Raw genomic sequence first — 23,113 nt, 5'->3', positions numbered from 1 at the left:
TCCAAGCACCAGGAGCACAGAAAATAACCCCAATAAATATTTGTCAAATGCTATTAAAATGAACTTACACGTAAATTATCTTATTTCAATTATAGTTTGTATTAAATACGCAGTGCTCCGTGTGGACCTAACAGGAGCACTTAATCCCACCTGAGTGTCAGAGCGGCTTCTCTGAAAAGCGGCAGGTAGCAGAGAACCCTGGTGACTCAGTTAATGAGAGACAGTGGGCAAAGAGGTGGAGCCAAGGGCCTGTGGCTGCGAGAAAGGGAAAGACTAGGAATATTGATGGGGGGTTGCTGAGCCTGGAGTAGAGGTACGCTGGTCAGAATTCATGACTGGCTATCTGTGAAGAACAGTCCTAAGCCCTATTTGGCGTATGCTAATTTCTGAGGCATAAATTCTCCACCATGACTTCAAGCTGCTAGTATGACATCACCCAGTGCAGAGTTGGGCAAGTACGTGCAGTAGAACATCGTTACGTAATGTTTGCAGGGTACAGGTACATTGGAGAAGGAACTCAGTGCTTTCATATTTTTTAATCATTCTGTGACTCAATTAAATGGCAAGAGCCGTCTGAAATATCTGTAATCACTTTATCTGTCACATATATATGGGATCTGCATGGCATCACCAAGACCTGCAACTACCTAAACAGTATGACAAGCAGTATTTTTCAAAGGCAATCAAAATTGCTTAGGTGCATTTAAGCCTTCAGTTACCATTTCTTTCATATACAATTCCACTAAAATGACTTTTAGAGGGATCCACTTTAAGAAATCAAAGAATCTATTCATACAGCTAAGAGATGAACAACTGAAAGAGGAAAGGCAATAAAAAAAATCAAAAGACCCCACAGAAGGCACTGTCACTAGTTATAAACACTTTATTTCTAGAAAGAACCTCTAGACTAGGTACTATATCCATTTTACAGTTAAAAAATAGTTTTTAAGGGTGCAATTTTAATAACAAATGAAAAGGACAGCCACATTCACACTGTGAAATACAAAATATATAAAATATATATTCAAACAATGTAAAATATAATTCTAAAAACCTCATGTCATTATCTCAGTGGTTTTACTTTCCACCTCCCTGCTTCAAAAAGAAACAAGTACTTTTAGGATTTCACGAGAATTCACTGGGCTATAATCCACATAGATATCATATTAGTAATAAAAACTCACATGCTCATTTCCGAGGAGCTGTTCTAGCTAGAGCTTACCTAGTTCAACACTTTTTAAACGCCAAAACAACTCTATCAATAAACCACATGAATTAGGTTTCTATAAGGGGAATTTAGGAAAATCAAATATAGATCTCAAGTAGTACCAACAACAATAAGCTCATAACCTATTTTGCTTACCATATGTTAAAAGGTGTTATGTTTCATTCTCAAAGCGTAAGTGTGCAGCTGTTCTTATAAATACTGAGGGAACACGGTGGGCTATGGCAACTCGCTCAGCTTTGTTGAGACGTCAGACATTTCCCTTCATATCCTCTAAATTAAGTGATCATTTCATCTGTGACTACTTTTGGAAGTCTATGCATTCCTCTGCTCCCTGCACGCAGCAGGGAAACTCAGCTAGCACAGGGACGTTACTAGGAGCCCCCAGGCGATGCACAAAGCACCCTAACTGACTGGATGGGCCAGCCTGGTGTTTGCCTCAAGTCCACCAGCTCCAGCCGAAAGCCAGGACACCAGATGGGCGCATACACGACCAAACCACAGGTTACAACAGGCACAGAGGGGACCATGACGCGGGACTCACGAGGGAAATGCCCACCTGTGCTACCGGGGCCTTGGTCTCGACGCCACACGCGGCTGTGTTTTCCTAGGCAAGGCTTCGCCTTTCTAGTACTAAAAGAAAAAGAATCATCAAGGCCCACTGCTGGCCTGTTGCCTGCAGTTCACCTGTGGCGCCCCTTTTAATGGCTCACAACTGCCTCGCACCTCCAGCCAGGGCTCCTACAAATATATGACTGGGCTGAGAGCGGGATGGACGAATTGAACTTTGCTTTTGGCTACAGATTCCATCATTTTCACCCAGTGTACAATGGGGAAATAAACAGATGTGTAAATGTTAGTTCTTATATTATAACCAGATTTAAGTCGAATTATAATACCAGCAGCTTGCCTTAGAAAAGAAGGGAATTTTCTCCCTTCTGAACGCGAAGAAAAGAGACACAGCTGTGTCAGCAAGCACAGGTAAACACAGTCTTCTTAATGAGAATTAGCCAGCTTTTTCATATTTAATTCTTGTTGAAAAAACACACAAAAAACATTATTTTGTTTTCATATCTGTATTTTCATTAGCATTCAGTCACTGACAAATGTATTAATTAATTAATACAGTCATACCATAAATTATTACAATAATAGCAGAAATTAAAAAATTAAAATACCATTTATAAAGATGCTGATTATGAGATTCATGGTACATAATGATCACCATAATGACGATAGAGTCTTCAAGACAGTTACTTATGGAAATTTGTTTCAGAGAAGGGAGAGGTGTCCTATCTATATTTTAAAAGTTACTACCCAAAAGGGTTAAAATTAAGAAAGTTGTGGTCTCTAAAGAAAAAAAATTAAAAGGCTGAGTTATGTGGGAAATTAATTTGCCTTGATTAGCTCATTCAGCGATGTCGCCAGGTTAAGGAAGTATTTTTTTGCCATTCTTAACTATTAAAGTAGTTTATGCTGATGGAGAATCCCAGCTCCAGTCCTTCGCACAACTCCTTTGTATTCTTAAGAGGGCAGAGTTCCCCTCATGGCTTGAAATAAGAGAAAAAGATGCAAACTCTGTTTATAGAGTTCCTGCATATAAAGCTATGCAGAAGTTTATATCCATGTTCCCTTCCAATTTGTCTTTCCAGCTAGTTTTAGATTTGTGGGTGAAATTTCTAATTTATTTTTTCTAAAGTCATTTTTAGCCACTTAGAGAAACAGTGGAGCTTACGAAAATACATTTAAATAAATATTGTATTTATACTGAAAATTGAGATTTTTATTGCTTTGTTCCTTATATTTACTTTTCTACCTTTGAAATTCTGTTATTACAGAATTGAATGTTTAAGAATCCAATTTTAGTACATATACATCTCAGAAAACTCTTTTAGGTTTTTCCAGTGAGAATATATAATGAAACTATTGTATTTATAAGCATAACCTGTTAAGACATGTAAATATTTTTAAATTAATTATTATATTAATGATGCATAAGAATGAACACATGTAAATGAAAACCACAGATATTTAAGGAGATAACCCCTACTGTTGCAACCTTGTTCCCTTTAGTGTTTCAGCCACCCTTTTCCCTCCCAGCACCTCTCCTCTAGGATGTCCTGACCTAGTTCCAAATAAGCCACTCTAATCCCTATCCTGTTGGGACTGGCTACCACCACAGGACTGGCAGGCATAGGAACAGGTGCTGCCACTCTAGCCCAACAAGTTCAAATATTAAAACCCAGCCAGCAGCGCTCAGCCAGCCTACACACAGACACTATAGCATACTCTGAGTCTAATACGATGGCACGTCTCACAGGTACAAATGGCGATGGGTGATCAACTGGATTTACATGTCCTGTTGGCTGAGTGAGGTGGAATATGTTCCCTACTAGACACCTCTTGCTGCATGTACATAAATCCAGACAGGTACAGGCCACTCTCCAGGAGATCTCTCAATATGTACAGGTCATGCGCAATGTAACTAAAATATTTCAACAACTTCCCATACTCCCCAAGGATTCTGATTTGTTCTCACGTCTCCTGCTGCCCACCTGGGGACAGTGGCTAATGACTGGATCCCAAACAGCAGCAAGTCTGTTCATCATAGGCGTCATCATTGTTGCTTTGCTTAAATGTGCTCTACAGCAGCTTTGGAAAACAACCCCTATGTCCTTCAATGCGTGTGTAACACAAGTGATTGCTGTTCCTGATGTCACGGCTTCACCAGATAGCTTGTTGAGGGTTTGGCTAAGCTACTCCATGGTATTGCTGCCTCAGCATCCATTTCGTTTGGCTAAGTAGCCTGTAGGGACCTTAAACTGACATTAGTCCCAACATGAAAGCACAGCAGAGCCACAGGCAGATGTATGCATATATGCATAACCCATGGACATAGACAATAGTGTGGTGAAGGCCTGGGGCTGGTGGGGGAAGAAGGGGTCAACAGGGGAAAGAAGAGGGCATCTGTAATACTTTCAACAATAAAGATTAAAAAATTAAAAAATAAATTCCTGATATGACTATTTCAACAGCCACCCTGCCTCCCAGTGCTTTATCCTAAATGCCCCTTACATCAGACCCCTGTGGGGCTTCCCCAAACTCCAGTCTTTGGTTTGAATTGGCCAATCTAGCCTTAGCCCAGGAACCCCAAAGCACTCCACCCACAGACCCATAATATGCTGCACTATCCTGCCTCTCTCTGTCTGTACTCTGCCTTGATTTCCCCCTGAGGCCTCTCTGGTATGCCATGTACTTCCTCCAGGACAGGTGAATAGTAAACTTCTGTGTCAATTTCTCTCATGATCTGTTGTTGAACCATGGCTCACTACCCAACACCCTGCACTCCACTTAGTAAGTATTAATTTAACAAATTCATAACAAGAGCCTTGCACTTACATCATTTTTCTCTATTTCCAGTGCCATTTTTTTTCACTGCCACAGCACTTTGTTTCTTGTAACTATGATTAAATTTCAGAGAGGTTTCTATTTCTTGTATTAGAATGGTACTTATTTCTGATTTCTTTTATTTAGTCTATCATAATCTGTCATAAATCCAGGGTATTTAAAAGAGAGAAAGATAATAGTCCTTTGTAAAATTTAGAAGCAGAGTTGATCCAGAGAAAAATTATCAAAGCCTTCAAATTTGTCAAAGATATTTTTTAAAGTCTTAACTGTCAAGAGATTTGCGATAACTCATCTGTTTATTTCAGACATCTTGAAGATCAATACTTATTTCAGGTTCTGGTGATCATGTGGTTATCAACATCAATCACTAAGATGGTCAGAAGGAATAAGTAAAACACATGGGAGCTATTTCATTTTACCTGTGATTTAGAGCCAATTTAGATGCCTATCAATCATGGTGTCCATGCCCAAAGCTGCCCTTAGAAGCACAAGTCATATTATAATAATATTAAATATAGTTTTAAATCTTTACCATTGAATGTTTAAACTAACCTTGGTTAACAACCCATAGGTAACTATGATGGTAACTAAAATAAAACAATTTGCCAAAAGTCAGAAAAAGTCAGAAAGAGAAATTAAAAATCATGATACATTACTAAAAATACACTAAGGATCTTACATGCTAAATATTAAAATGTTATTATCTACAGCACACACATACAGGGGAGGAAGAGGGGAGGGAGGGAGGGAAAGAGACTGTGGTAAAATCACTTTCATTTACACATTATCTGGAAAACTTTTATTTTGGGTACTAGCCTCATCCTCTAATAAAGTCATTCTGAACATTTTCCCTCCTTATACACATAAAATTGATGGTATCCATATAGTCATATGGGGCACATCTCCATGGGCATCTCTGGCTTACATAAAATTCTTGAGCTTTCATATGTTCCTCAAAATAACATATCAGAATGAAAGTGGAGGGAAGGCAATATTTTTGTAAATAAAGGTAGTATATAATTCATTGTAATAAAAATCCTTATAATGTTGCCATAGTCAAAGTGAGAATCCATTCGATAAATCTGAGAAATGTAATTCTGTAGTTTAAATAATCTGAATGTTATGCTGATATCAGAGTTTCTAATTTTCATTTCCATACTTTCCATGCTTATTCTTTAAATATATGCTGGAGTAGGAAAAATGCAGGTCAGCAATGAATTAGCATGGATTAGGTTGTCAATCATAGTAGATACAGAACTAGAGTGGAAAAGATATTGGAATGTTGAAAATTATTCTATAAGGCATTTGAAACAGAAGAAGTAGAAAGGATTAACAGACTACAGTTCTGTGACAAGTATAGTCCGAGGAGATCACTTCAGCAGTATTACAAGATATTGAGGAGAAGATTCTGCAGGTGTTGTACTGGAGGAAGATGAAGGCAGTCCATTTGAATATAAGAAAGCAACTGACACGAGTGTGAGAACACACTGTTAATTTAAAGTGATCTCAAACTATTTGATAATATTTCAACTGCAGGATATTTATAACATATTTCCTATTTAGCTTTTTGAAGTGTGAAAATGCAGATGACAACAGTTTAAGGTTTACCACTTTTTAATTGCTGTTATTTGTTCTTATTTTTAACACTTTTTCTCTTGCTTGGGTTATTTATACACAATTTGCAAAGTAACCCTACATACAAAAAAGTTATTCCTGTTTTTCTTGTCTCCAGATGATATAGACTTGTGACTCATATCTGCAAATACAATGATCAAAATAAGGGAGAAGAATTAAAAGAATGTAGGTGTAAGTTTTTCTATTTCTCACAAACAAGTTGCTGAGAATCCGGCATGTGTTTTCCCACTTTGCAAAATATAAATGTTGTGGGTGGTTTTTAAAGTTAAAAATAGCAAGGATATCACACCATACGTTTATACTCGTTAATAAACTCCTCTTGTTACCAAAGAAACGCTCTTTGAAGTTCTAGGGACAATGATAGCATCAAATTACAACTTAGTGTTTTTATTTAACATGACCTGGATAAAAGAAATTAGAGCCCTTGGCTTTGAATATAATATAATCAGAAAGAAAAAAGAATGAATCTCTTATTGTCTTCAAAATAATTTTCTTATCTCAAATCTCATTTTCTTGTTGAATTAAGACAAGTAAGCTCTCATGGAGTTCTAACCTCTATGGGTCACCTGAGGTAGCTAACGCCTACCTACCAGAGCAGAATATGACTGGCACTGGTTAGGGGACAATTCACTCTTCAGAGTGAGGCTGAGGTAGAGGAGAGAAAATGTTAGATCGGTTTTCTTTTTCCCCTCAACTCAATGCATCCTACACAACGCGGACACACACACAATGATCACAAAAGAAGACATACTTTTGAATGAATGAATGAATGAATGAATGAATGAATGAATGAATGAATGAATAAGACTTACTTTCAGTTCCTCATTATCTGTCATATACAATTGACCCTTGAACAATCAGAGGAGTAGGGACAATGACCTCAGTCCAAACCCACATATAACTTTTTACTCCCTCCAAACTTAATTACAGTTGGCCCTTCTCATTCAAGGATTCATCTAACTGCTCATTAGTAGAGGATGCTAGGAATGAAAGAGAGAACTCAACACTCAAACTATTCCATACACACTTTAAGCCACTCTCTCAATTCTCAGTCTTATGCTCTATCTCCAATTTCCATGGTATGTGTTCACCAACACAAACATATCAGGAAATTGTGGGACATCTGGTCAATTTCTAATTGGTGGTCCCCTCATAGGCACCATAATTTTTTATTTCATCCACTCTGTTTAATAAGCTAAAACGCCTCCTTTGAATTTATATCTTTGAACTAGCTATTAGGGAAATGCAAATCAAAACTATAATAAGATACTACCTCATACCTGTTAGGATGGCTATTATCAACAAGACAAGTAATAATAGTGTTGGAGAAATGTTTACATTTCTGCTGGTGGGAATGTAAATTAGTACAGCCACTATAGAAAACCGTGTACGCACATATGCATAACCCATGGACACAGACAATGGTATGGGGAAGGCCTGTGGAGGGGGCTGCGGGGTGGATGGGATCCATGAGGAATAAAAGGGGACCTCTGTAATACTTTCAACTATAAAGATAAGTTTAAAAAAACACAGTGTGAGGTTCCCAGAAATTTTAAGACTATAGTTACCATTTGACCCAGCATTCTCTCTAGAGGGTATATACCCCAAAATTTGAAAAAATGTATACATAACGATATGTGCACCCTTATGCTCGTTACAGCATTATTCAGGGCGGCCAAGACATGAAAACATTCAGAGTGTCCTTTAATAGACGATTGGATAAAGATGTGGTACATGCATCCAGTGGAATACTACTCAGCCATAAGAAAAGGTCAAATACTGCCATTTGCAACAGCGTGGATAGACCTTGAGGATATAATGCTAGTGAAATAAGTCAGACAGAAAAAGCAACTATATGACTTCACTCTTAGGTGGAATATAAAACTGGAAGCAACAAATAAATAAGACAAACTAACAAACAAAAGCTCATAAACACAGACAACAGTGTGGTTAACCAGGGGAAAAGGGCAGTGAGGGTAGTTAGAAACGGTGTAGGGGGTCAAATACGTGGTGATGGAAGGAGGTTTGACTTTGGAAGGAAACACACAATGCAATATACAGATAATATATTATAGAATTAAACACTTGAAATCTATACAGTTTTATTAACCAATATCACCCCTATGGATTTAATAAAATTGAAATAAGAAAGAGTATAGCATACTAATTTTCCAGATGAAAGGTCCCACCAATTCCAGGCTTGGAAGCATCTCTTGTGGGTATGAGCAAGTAGAAATGTCTGATATTTTTTGTTTACTTAGACATAAGGTGATTCCAAAAAGGTAATGAGAAACTCACCACCTCAGCAAAGTCCTTGAATGACACTAATAAGGGTCTAAAGTGGGCATCTCACCAGAGAACAAATAAAACTATAGTAAGCCAATTAATCTTTTATGCTTCAGTACTTTGCACAGTCTAAGCAGCTCTTCATGCCTCAGGATTCTGTCTTCCTGTTTCTTATGCCCATGTTCCCCACATGTAAAAGTCAAATGAAACAAATGACAAATAGAAGATAAAAAATGACACATGGTTTTTCATAAAATATTAAGTATGTTTTTCTCCACTAACTAGCAAGAGGTGAGTCAATCTGATAAGTGAATCCCTTTTTCTAATGTTAGATAATGACTTATCTTTCTTCAGGAAAACAAATAAAATTTTAACTTGGGTGAAATGTCTGTATATATCATGACAATAAGCTCACTAATGAAAATAAGTCCATTAAACAGGTAAATAATATTTAACATAAGTCAGCAAATGACCACAAATTTTAACAAACAACTTTTAAAATGTAATTATTAAAGACGAAAGTGTTATAGTAAGTAATGCACTATTACTAAATAGCCCTAACAAAATTCATTTTCCTTTGTACAAGATTGTAGGAAAACAACTGGTGATTTAAATTCATAATGTTTTAAATCATTCATACATCTTGACCCATCTCTTTTTCTTCTAAGACTCTTAAAGTAATGATCAGAAATGAAGTCAAATAATTAGAGCAACCTAAACATGTAGTAATAGGGTGAGATTAAATCTTTAAAATAAAATATTATATAGCAATCAATTATGTTTATGAAAGACAGTAAGTGGAAATAAACAACACATCTGTTATTGATCATAGCAAATATTATTGATCATAATAAATCGATTATTTTAATTTTTTCTTTAAATTTGATGTTATATATTTTTCCATGAATCCTAATGTCTTACAGTAAAAATAACTTTTAAAAAGGGAGAAAAGACTAGTAGGAAAATACAAAACAATTACCTCTAGGGGTGGTTGGGTTATTAAAGCATGCCATTTAATATTTTATATATGATACCATTACTGATTTATTTAATTGGTGCTCATTTATTCATTATTGTGGTATTAACTCAATATGACACATATCCTCTTAATAAAATTTTAAGAGCATGATACAATATTGTTAACTAGGCAAAAAGTTGTACTTATTTATCTTGCATAACTGAGACTTTATACCTGCTGAACAACTTCCCCTTTTCCCCCTCCCAGTCCCTGGAAACCACCATTCTACTCTGTTTCTACATGTTAGACTCTTTCACATACCTCATATAATTTGAATCCTGAAGTATTTGTTCTTCTCTGGTTGGCTTATTCCATTTAGCATAATATTCTCTAGGTTGATTCATATGCAAGGCATATTATAAGACTGAGTAATATTCCCTTGTATGTATATATCACATTTTCTCTACCTATTCATCTGTCCATAGACATTTAGGTTGTTTCCAAATATTGGCTACTGTTCATAATGCTGTAATGAACATAGATGTGCATATATCTGTTTGAGATCCTTGTTTGGGAATCTTGGATCATATTGAAAATCTTATTTTTAATTTTTTGTGGAATCACTATACTGCTTTACTACCAACAACGTACAAGGGTTTCAATTTTCTAAATCCTTGCTAACACTTTTATTTTTTTTAATAATAACAATTTTAACAGGTGTGAGGTGACATCTCACTGTGGTTTTGAATTGCATTTCCCATTTAATTAGCAATATTAAAAACATACTTGTAGGTCATTTGTATATTCTTAGGAGAAATGTCTATTCAAGCCCTTTGCCCATTTTTAATGAGATTATTTGTTTATTTGTTATTGAGTTTAGGAATTCCTGATATGTTTTGGATATTAATCCCTTATAAGATATATTGTTTGTAAATATTTTCTCCCATTCTGTACGTTGCCTTTAAATTGGTTGTTTCCTTTGCTGTGCAGAAGCTTTTTAGTTTAATGTAGTTCCACTTGACTAGTTTTGCTTTCCTTGCTTGTGCTTTTGCTGTTGTATCCAAGAAATCATTGCCAAGCCCAATGTCATTAAACCTTCCCTGCTTTGTTCTGTCCTCCCCCCCCCCCCAGGGAATTTTACAATTACAAATCTTTAATTCATTTTGAGTTGATTTATGTGCATGGTATAAGGAAAGAGGGCAATTTTATTCTCTTGAATGTGGATATTGGTTTCCAGGATCATTTGCTGAAACGACTGTCCTTCCCTATTGCATATTCTTAGCACCCTTCTTGACGATCAGCTGACCATATATGCAAGGGTTTATTTTTGAGTTCTGCATTCTGTTCTGTACTGTCCATGTGTCTGTTTACATGCCAGCGCCATACTGTTTTAATTACTATTGATTGGTTGTGCATTTTGAAATCAGGAGATGTGTTACCTCCAGCTTGATTCTTCTTCCTCAAGATTTCTTTAACTATTTGAGGTCTTTCATGGTTCCTTACAAATTTTAGGATTTTTTTTTCTATTTCTGTAAAAAATGCTTTTGGGTTGTTGACCCCAATCTGTTCCTCCTGCATCAGGGCCAGTTTACGAGAGGGACTGATGCAGTTAAAATTAAATTGCTTTATTTTTCTGTCTCAGTGCTGCTGATCTCAATATTCATATTGTCTGGGGTACTGCAAATTCTTAACTGGATTCTGGCCCTCTCATATAGGTATTTGTTACTAAACCATTATGAAATCTGTCCTTCTATGGGTGAATGAGAGCTAGAACTTTCCATTCTTCCATCTTGCTGACATTATATTTGCTCGTGTAATTAATTTTTTAAATAAAAAACATGTCATAGATTTTGTAAAGATAATGTAAAATTTCTTCTTCACTTGTTTGACTCAAATATATATTTTATATGAGTATTTTTCATGTATGTCACACTTTTGGCACATCTTAATATTTTGAGGCTAGGTTAAATATAATTATCTTATACATGAAAGATAATTTATTTCTACTTTCAAAGAAGCCTCCCTGTGAATACTGAATATTCTATTAATTAAATGAATTTAATTCTCTGAGGTGTGGAGTAAAGCCAGAGATAGAAAGAGATGATTATATTAATCTTATGTTTGGAAAGATTCAAAAGACAAACCATGAATATGAAATGTTTAATCTCCATATATCACAAACTACACTTAATAGAGTGGCATAAGGACATGGATAGATTATTTTAAAAGATCAGATAATTTATTTTTAAAAAACATGTACTTAAGAATATTTCATGAATATACTGGCATATTTGATGAATTAATTCATCAAACTTCAGAACTTCTAAAGTCAGCCTCATGTGCATGAGGAATTGAGCTTCACATTCCTTGTTTACCTCTCTCCTCAAATCCCCCTGAACCACTGCCTCCAGAAGCTCAGCCTTATTTCAAGTTGGAATTGCTCCAATCCATTTAATCTATTAATACAATTAATCTTAAATCCACTTATTTCGTGTTCAATCCGAGGTTCTTTTCCTTCTATCTTGAATCACTATTCCGTCTTAAGGACATCCCATTGACTCCTCTACCTGTCCTGATTCCTCCATATTCTGCTATGTATATTTCAATTCCTAATCATGTAAGAATCGATGGACCACAACATCAAGCTATCTTTTGCTCAAACCTTGAAAGCGCAATTTGAACCAGCCCTGGACAGGGTTCTCAATGTTTGTTCCTTAGTTTCTAAGCCATGTGAAGAAAATGACTTAAAAGAGCAGAGTGATTAACCCTTAACTCTCAGTCACTAATGTCCACAGTCTTAATGTTCAGCCTTGAAATTTACTGTTTCTTAATTCAACCCAGTATCCATGTCCTAAAGCTACTACTTCAAACGGTCTTGACTTACCTCATGACTGAGCCTCACATTCCATGCTCCTACCTCTGTCCTACATGATCCAGAGACAATGAACACCATTAAACAAAACTGTTTTATTTTTAATCAGCAAAATTTACTACATTTGCGCTCATCTCTTTCTCTGGCCCTTCTTCATAAATAGAAGCATCCTCCCTCTCAATGACCAGTCTTGTTACTTGTACTCATGCTCTGGATATAAGTCACCTTCTCAAGAAACTCACTCCCAAACCTTGAACCTCATCTTGTCTTCTTCAACCTCAACATTTAAATATTCTAAATTTTCTTTTTTTCTTAGAACTATGCTCCCTCTCCCAAAAATCCCATTGTTGCCCTGAGCTACGAGTCTCCCTCCTGCTATATTCCTTTCTCTCTCCACTCCTCAGCACTCCTCAGCACCAAACACATAAAAAAACACAAACAAACCCAAAACAACTTAACTACACTTGTGTTGATTAGTCACCCTAAATCTATTAATCTTCTAAATCTACTTCAAAAGAGGATTCTGCTCCCAGGAGTCTAATTGGAGATTCTGCTCCTGCTAAGTTTATCAAGAACTCCATGCCACTAATAGACTTGTTCTGTTCTTATCCCACTCGATCTCCCAGAAGGATTTGACACAGCTTTTCACTCACCTTTTCTATAAACTATTCTTCCTGGGGTTTCCTTAACATTCTCTTTTATCCCCTTTTTTCATTCTTATCTCTATTCTCTGCTGGCTTAACCAATTCTAGATAAGTATTTATGGTTTTTCAAAGATTGTTCAGTATTCAGTCATCTCTTTTCTTGCCTCATTTTCATCCAAGTTTCTCTCCTGCTCTAGACAGATGGCTAGAGAATCATACACATATAATATATAATACTACACATATATATTCCTCTTAAATTCATGTGTCCTCTCCACTGCGTTTCAAACCCATATATCAAAGTTTCTCTTCAACAGCCTCCTTAAAGCTGGATTCAGAAGCTCAACTCACCATTTTATCTACTCAGATTCCCCAAATGTTCTTCAGCTCAACAAATGACATCAACACTGAGTACCATCCTTATACAGAGATAAGCAGGCCCTCTCAGAGGCTGACTCATGTCATGTGTGTGTGGACCCATGGGTAGGTTGGTTCTCATCTGTCTTTTATCTATTATAGTGCTGCCTCTGGTCCACAGCACCCCGATGTGGCCAGAGTGGTGGCAGGGTCCTTTCCCTTGTGCACTCTCAGCTGCTCATGCCCAGGGTAGTCACCTCACTTCCTCCAAAGGCTCCTTGCTATGGGTCAGACAGTCCTCAGGGGGTCATTGCTCATATCTCCTCTGAGAAATTTGCCACTGTTTGTTGCAATACCATGTGGTTTTTCTGATTTATGTGCTAATGATCCTTCTCTTGTAACAATCTTATATAGTGCTGCATAAGGGATGGACAGTCTGCAAAAATGGCACTGCTTTTCTTACTTTGCCAATAGGTTCTTGAGTATCATCCTGAGTGCTGGTGCAAGGCAAGGTTGAGGGCATCATGGAAAGAGATCACATTCTAGGAGAACCAATTATTATTCAAAATGACTTTATTTTGTGTGAAAAATCGAGTCATTTAAAATTTTTACCTAAATATAAAGGATCATATTATAATTTACAATTGAAAATAATATTCATTTAAATATTTTAAAAGCATATGAAAATTGTTTTTCTTAATATATTATTGAATATCAGAAAATATATATACTCTGATTTTCCAAAAATAAGTGAGCTAAACCTAAAATGTATAAATTGTGTTGGCTCATTTTAATTTTGTTTGATCACTAAAATTGGTGTTAAACATGGAGTTGATATATGCAATAGTAATAAACAGTGAAAGGAAATTTAGAGATCCTTTTATTTAATCAGATCTGCCAATTCAGGATCCTCTTCCACCAACACTTGGTGCACAGATTGATAAATCGGCCTCTATTGAGAGACCTCAGGGTCTAGGGATTTGATTTCTCAGGATACAGCCAGCAAATTATGGCCTCTTCTACACTTTCTGTTTGGTCTTATTAAGCACTACTTCTACTAGAATGTATTCTTTGAGGGCAAAAACCACATCTCATTTATCTTTTCTGTGCAGCACATGGCAAAGTTGCTGGATCATAATAAGTTTTTATTAATTTAGTCAATAAACATTTTGAGTATCTGTGTCTTGGGCTCCGTGCTACACATTAGGAATACAGCTGTGGATAAGACGGACATTATATATTCTCATATAGCATATATCAATCAGATAACAATCTGTTAGTTAAGAGGAGGCATCAGGTAAATATTTAAAAGTGGCTTGTAACAAAAAGCACAGCAAGGTCCCATGTGAGCAAATCATAGGCACCTTGTTTGGTTTGGAAATTATATTTAAACTGAGCCCTGACATGCATAAAGGCTGGTCAGGTCAAAAAGAGGAAAGAGAATTCCGCACATTGGGAGGGTCTTTGGTGATACCAGGCCTCAGGAAAGAGCATGGCTCATTCAATAAACACTCTTCTCTCTCCCTTTTATCTAGTAATGAATATCCATATATCCCTGACATCTACTATTACAAAAATTGTCATGCAATACTATTCCAAATTCAAAGTATTTCTTATCTGCAATGCTTATCACAGTTACACTTTTACTTTGATACGCGTGATGATTACGCTGAAAACCCGTTTTCTGCACTCTGTTCCATTCTCCATATGGTAAGAACAAGGCCCATTTTTATTCACACCGTATCTCCAGTATTTAACATGGTGCCTGGCATGGAACAGCTTCTAGTTAATGGTGTTTAGATGAGGAAGGCAGAGGGGAAGTGGAGGTGTGAAGGTACATGGCCTGAGGCCGGAGAGGTGGGGCCCACCCAGGTCATGCAGGCCCTGGTTAGTCGCACTGAAAATATTAGCCTCTGTTTTTCCTTCGGGGCAATTGAAACAAGAACTTCTATGCATTAGAGTGACAAGGTCGAGTTTACTGGCCACGGTATGGAGTAGGGGCAAAACCTGGGCAGAGGAGGAACAATTCATAGGTGACCGCTGTGCCGAGGATTAAGATGACAGAAACTGAGATGAGTGTTGAATTTGAGATCTTTTTACAAAATAGACTTGACATGAGGTAAAGAATATGAGAGAGAGAGAAATAATGCTTGACAGGTTGCTCACTTCAGAACTAAGTGAGGAGCGGCAGGCCCTCGTTGGTAGTGGTGGGTCTCAGGAAAATAAATTTTCTTGGTGTCCTGTCAATATAGACAATCTGATTTAAAAATCTAATACAAAATTCACGGGCCGTGTGAATAATAGATTTAGAATGATGTGTAGAGAAGAGGTGCTCGTCTTTGTCGCCTGGGCAGTGCCAGGAAGACTGAGCAGTGCGCAGGTGCTGTCCCTGGTTGGTCAGCTCCAGGAGTCTGTGTTCTTTATGGCCAATTTTACATCTCCTACTCTAGGGACTCGGCAGTGACACTGTTATTACATGGCATTACATGTCATGGCTCTTAGGAACCTGGTTGCACTGAAAGCCAAAACACAGCTTGCCCCCTTGTTTCCGCATACTGTTTATTTAATGCTAATGGCATCATGGCTCAGGACACTGCATCATTCATCCTGCTGCCTGGGAACAACTCCCAGTGACTCCCACAAAGGTTCTTATTCTGCTTCTATCATAACGGCCACCCATCTTAGCCAGGGACAATCAGACAATGTCAACAATAGTTAGTTTTCTGATCACTTGAAATTTATCATTCAGGATTTAAAGTGTAAATAAGAACCAGGACATTTAACTGTATCTTTTCTTGAACTTTTTAGTCTGACATTATTGAAGAGCCATGAAAACATAAGATGTTGTTTTCTCTGAATATGTTGGTAGGTAGTGCTTAGGATAGCTTTGGGGAAAATGTTAGCACAGACTTTGTCTCAGTGTTATTAGAAGGAATAGATTTTATCTTTACTTCTCTAGTCCATTCTAGCATTTTAGGTCATTTGAAAACCTGACTTAAGATAGCATATATTACAGAATATATATGCATATATATATATATATATACACACACACACACACATATGAAATGCATTTTAGCCAATAAGAAAAATATAATTCCCTCATTCCCCTCACATATATAACTTTGGAGAATAATTATATACTACAAGTTCTAAACTAGATAAATTGGCATGTTGAGAAGTAAGGAAAAAAATTTAACAGACCTATTGAGCCTACCCATAAATAACGCCACAACAGATTTAAATCTTTAATGATGAACCACTGTTCAAGCTCAGTGTAGGAAACATAGAATATAAATGAAAAACATATTTGAACATAGGGATATTTTAGACACAGGCACATACAAATATCATGCCCAAATGTGATTTGTGTTCTAAAGGTGGCACTGCATCTTCTAAACAAACTTTTTGCCATGCAATTTTCATAACTGATGATATATTAGAAAACATATATCTAGACATTGAACGTTGCTGTCAAACATTCCCCACTTTTACATTCATTTTTCTCTATATACAAACATTTTCAATTATTTGAAAATAAAAATGTAAGTTCAAACCCCATTGGTGTCTAGCTCAGATGCTTAGCTTAGAGAAAACAAGGGATAATGCTCAGAATTGATTTTTAAATGTGTTCCTATGGCCTTTGCTGGGATAGGGGCACAGGCAGAAGTTTTAGGAGCATTTAAAAATATCCCTACATCCACATAGCCTGGAGGAAGCAACTGATTTGATGCAGGAATCCCAGAAATATCTATCTATCTATCTATCATCTATCATCTATCTATCTATCTATCTATCTATCTATCTATCTATCTATCTATCTATCTATCTATCTATCTATCATCTATCATCTATCTATCTATCTATCTATCTATCTATCTATCTATCTATCATCTATCTATCATCTATCTATCATCTATCATCTATCATCTATCTATCTATCTATCTATCTATCTATCTATCTATCTATCTATCTATCTATCTATCTATCTATCTATCTATATCTATCTATCATCTATCTATCTATCTATCTATCTATCTATCTATCTATCTATCTATCTATCTATCTATCATCTATCTATCTATCTATCTATCTATCTATCTTTCTATCTATCTATCATCTATCATCTATCTATCTATCATCTATCTATCTATCTATCTATCTATCTATCTATCTATCTATCTATCTATCTATCTATCTATCATCTATCTATCTATCTATCTATCTATCTTTCTATCTATCTATCATCTATCATCTATCTATCTATCATCTATCTATCTATCTATCTATCTATCTATCTATCTATCTATCTATCTATCTTTCTATCTATCTATCTATCTTTCTATCTATCTATCATCTATCATCTATCTATCTATCTATCATCTATCTATCTATCTATCTATCTATCTATCTATCTATCTATCTATCTATCTATCTATCATCTATCTATCTATCATCTATCTATCATCTATCTATCTATCTATCTATCTATCTATCTATCTATCTATCTATCTATATCTATCATCTATCTATCTATCATCTATCTATCATCTATCTATCTATCTATCTATCTATCTATCTATCTATCTATCATCTATCATCTATCTATCTATCATCTATCTATCATCTATCTATCTATCTATCTATCTATCTATCTATCTATCTATCTATCATCTATCTATCTATCTATCATCATCTATCATCTATCTATATCTATCATATCTATCTATCTATCTATCTATCTATCTATCTATCTATCTATCTATCTATCTATCATCATCTATCATCTATCTATATCTATCATATCTATCTATCTATCTATCTATCTATCTATCTATCTATCTATATCTATCTATCATCTATCTATCATCATCTATCTCTATCATCTATCACCAACTATCTATCACCTCTCTATCTACACATCCATCCACTCTAAATATCTGTTATTGACATTGGAAAGAATAATAAAATGCAAACCAGTCATGGGAGGGAAGGTGCAGTACAAATGTGGCGCTGTGAAGTGTTGAATGCCCACTTCCCTCAAGGAAATAAAATTATTCAAAACAGATCTTTACTCTTGTCAGCATCTTAATTACAAGTCCTGACTTAATGGCCATTCCTATCATCTGTTTTCTAAAGGGAGAATAGACAGGGCAGCACTAAACTGTCCATCCACTAAACCAACCCAGGAAGACTCTATAAGAAACATCCACTAAAAAAAAAATCTTTAATGAATCCTTTGTCATGTGAATGTAGAATTTCTTCCCTTTTAATATATTTGTCACTGAAGAGCAAGAATAATTTCCCAAAATGAAAAACTCATGACATATTGAGCTAGCTCTAAAATTTTTAAATTTCACACCTTAACACGGACCTGAAACAAGGTAATGTTTTCTATTCTTTCTATTGTTTCTCAGAAAGGCATTAGTGGTGGTTCCCTATGGGAAATACTCCTCACGGTTGCTTTCCATATGAGCTTATCCATTGCTTGCAGTGACTCTTAGGTTTGTTGATGACCCCTGCTGTCCATGGTGGTTCTGAATACAGTGGTTCCTATTAGTAGCTTCTCTATGAAATACAGGTTATAAAAATGCACCAAGTTTGGAATCATTTACTCAAAATGCTATTTTGCCATTCAGTATATTTACTGAGAGCCTATAATGTGTAAGCAATATTATGCATTACCTAAACTGATTAAAAATAATCTATATCAAAACTTTTATGGAGTTCTTACTTTAGTGAACAAAAAGAGATAAATAATAAAGATTTACATAAACAACGTAATTGAAAAAAAAGTAAGGGTCAGAAAGTGGGGCCTGAGGATTAGAGTTAGTGATTTTAGTTGGGATGACGTTTCAGAGAGGCCTTCTTGAAGAAGATGCAGGTAAGAATGCACTAGACAGGCTGAAACAAAAGCACCCAGACCTAGAAGCAGGACTAATGTGACATGCACAAGAAACACTTGGCCGCTGAGACTGGAGCAGAAGAAGAGAGGGATAGAGAAGTCAGAGTTGAGGTTGGAGTGGTAGGCAAGGACTTGATGATGTTGAGGACTTGTGGGAAAATTTTTTCCTAGGTGTGATGCAAAATCTTTGGAAGGTTCTGCTTTAGAGTGAATTTCCAAATTCATTTTGAATATCCTCCCTTTATTCTTAGCAGTATTCAAATTTTGCAAAGGCTACCCATTCATCTATGAACTTATTATTTCCCAAAAGTAGAGTAGCATTTATGCCAATTAAGTCCAAGGAAAACCTTAGGTGTTCCCTATTTAGGCAACTTAGGTTTATAGAAAAACTCTGACTATTTAACTTGAATTATATATACTACTTTACTGATATCTTAATTGAAACAAAGCTTTAAGACATAGAAAACAATAAAAAAATAAGAAAAAGAATACCATGTGCCCGGCCGGCATGGCTGAGTGGTTGAGCACGGACCTATGCTCAAGGAGACCTCAGTTGGATTCCCATCAGGGCACGTGCCTGGGTTTTGGGCTCCATCCCCAGTAGGGGGCGTGCAGGAGGCAGCCGATCAATGACTCATCATTGTTGTTTCTATCTCTCTCTCTCTTCCTTCCTTTCTCTGAAATCAATAAAGATATGTGTTTTTTTTAAAAAAAGAATGTCATGTATTCAACCTCACAGTAATAAAACCCCATTTGGTACCTTTCTGTGATTACTAATTACAGAGTTTAAAATACTTCAGAGCTAATCACCAATTTGGATTTGATTCCATTTATATAAAGTTCTAGAACAGGCACTATGAAAAGAGTGAAATACAAAGAGCTAAATGATAGACTAAAACTATAGGATCAATTGTTACGTTAATTATGAATGAAAACTTATAAATAAAGTAAAAATTTATAAAACTAGATAAAAAAAGCAAGATTGACTAAAACTATTTATTGGAGACACTCTAAAGATAAGATCATAAAGAGGGTTAAAGTTTGAGCCAAAAGGTATCATGATAAAAGTAATAAATAAAATGTGGCAAGACTTTAATAATACAAGGAAAGCAGGCCTTAGGCAAAAAGAGGAGTGTCTTACAATGATAAAGAATCAACTTAACAACAGTTCTAGATTAAACATTCATACAAGGAAAAACACCAAAGTAAAAAACACCAGGCTTTTTTTAAAAATATCACTTTAAGGATGATAAATCCTTCTCTAGAGACTTGCCAGCTAACATCCACACATATTTCATTAACCATATTTATTATGTCGCTGCCCAAATCGATTTTCAGAAGGGTAGAAGATCGACATGTTTAGATCATCTCAGATTTCCCTTCCAAGGATATATGAGGTCAGGTGGTTTTGAAGCATATGGACATGCAAAGGAAGGTGAGTGACTACATAGGGTTAGCTTTCCTGTGGCCTTTCCTTGGCCTTCCCTTACCGTATGATGAAATGAGAAAGAAAGGGAGGGCATGTGTTGGGTGGCAACATTTGGCTGATTTATCCTGCTTTGCAAATTAGTTCATTGTGGAGTAAAAGTAGAAGTTTCTTTTTGGTTCTTATTGTCTTGTAGTGCTGAAATTGACCTCTGATAATGAGTGGAGCTTTTATTTTCTCGAATGGGAATTCCAGCTATGATTCAGATTAGTTGTGAAATATATGTAGGATTTACAAATTTGTTTTACATATAAATAAGAATGAATTCAAAGTAGTCTAAATAATACTATAGCCTGTGCATGTGTGTGTGTGTGTGTGTGTGTGTGTGTGTGTAAGCGTGGTTAGATTATTAGGTTGTATCTATTATCCACAACCAATCTTACCTACAATGAACATTTATTGTGTCAATCATTATCAAAAATACACATAATTGCAGAATTTATAAAGAGTTAGTGAGAAAATTTGCTTTCATTCCATAATCTATTTTTATCAAAAATACGGTTGATCCTGTGAAAAGGTGCCCTAAAAGTTTGACAGATTCTATCTTGTATTAGAAGATAAAAGAAACTGAGAATCAAAGAACTTAAATGCATATAAGTATAACCTATGGACAAAAACAATAGTGTGGAGAAGGCCTGGGAGGCAGGGTGGGGGTGAATGTCAGCTGGAGGGGATCAACTTGTGTGTGGGGGGGGAGGGGGCATCTGTAATACTTTCAACAATAAAGATAAATTTGAAAAAAATAAGAAAACTGAGAAACACAACTGAAGCGAAATTGCAACTACTACAGTTATAAAGGCTGAACTTCAACCCCGCCTCTTGCAGCTTTTCAATTTTCTCATTGCTCTGTTTCTTAATTTTCATTCACATTTTACTGAGTCTGGGAATTTTAAAAATGTTTAGAAGGACACTGTCAACTTAAATTTAAGTTGCTATAAAACTGATGGCTTTGACCCTTTTATTTCACTTCTTAAAAAATAAAGCAAAACGAAACAAAAATAGTGCAATGAAATGACAATATACTTATCATACATTTTTATCTCATTTAATTTTATGGCAATTTTTAAAAACCCTCTAAAGTTTATAGAGCAATTAAACTATCTTCTCAGTCAGGAAAAACAAAACAAACACAAACACATAAAAGAGCAATAAACTAAGTAGTAATTTCCAGATACCAGGCTCATTTTTACTATTACTTATTCATTTCCAATGAGTATTTGTTATGTAAAATCAGTAGTTCCTCCTGCAAATGAAAATTTATTTTTGTTTCTCAGACATGTTAATATTTATAACAGAGAATCACGGTGCAACCTTATCAAATCAATCAATGAATTAAATTAGTCACAAATTTAAATGATCCTTTTTTATTGTTCCTCATTTGAGTTGATGGTGATTGTGCAGCATAGAATACTGAATTAAATTCAATAAAATACACAAATATTAACATGATATTTTAATGATGATATAACATTAACTCAGAAACCTAATCAAATATTGAGCCTGCTGAAATTGACTTTGTTTTTGGATGTACTTGAGAAAATCTTTAAAGATTACTAAGTAGATAAAAGTATTTGAAACTTGTTCCAACCTCTCAAGTGAATATAAAAGTATAGGCTTTATAAATACAACCACAGACACTTATATGATCCTTGAACAAATATTTTCAGTGACTTTTCATAAAAAATCTCAGCAAAATTGCATAAACTATAAATTTGAAAATATGCATTTGTTTATAGAAATAGATGAACCAAGGTTAAAATTCAAGTCTCCTTGAAAATTAATGAGAATTATATCATTATGAATATTCTTTGGGAAAATATTTGAATTTTTTTCTTTACTCAAAAATATTTTGACTATTCTGCATCATTTGTATTGCCATGGCAAAGCTAGAGTCAGATTGTCCATTTTTAATTTGAATTGTGATAAATTTATAGATGATCTTGGGGGAGAACTTATATCTAAAGAACATTAGGTCTTCCAATCTAGAAAAAAGACAGGAGTATATTAATACTCTTATCAGATAATTATGGCTGTGTTTGTTTGATACTACATCAAAACTGGGCAAGTGGTAGTTCTTAAAAGTTTAGTTGTAATGTGTAGTTGCAGTGTTTAGTTGTAATTAGTTGAAAACATAAAAATTAACCTTTTATACCCTGTTGCGCTAAAATCTATCTATTTGGTTTGTTCTTTGAATAGATTTTTTTACTCATGTATAATTGTGTAATATCATGTCTTGGTCACAGAAAATGTTGGTTCACTGCATAATGCAATTTTTCCAAAGGTAGACACATTTCATTAGATGATATTCTTGGGAGGCAGTCTATCACAGAGAACTC

The sequence above is a fragment of the Miniopterus schreibersii genome (genome assembly GCF_964146895.1).
Source record: "Miniopterus schreibersii genome assembly, chromosome: 4".
NCBI lineage: Eukaryota > Metazoa > Chordata > Mammalia > Chiroptera > Miniopteridae > Miniopterus > Miniopterus schreibersii.
This window is presented reverse-complemented; position numbering follows the sequence as displayed.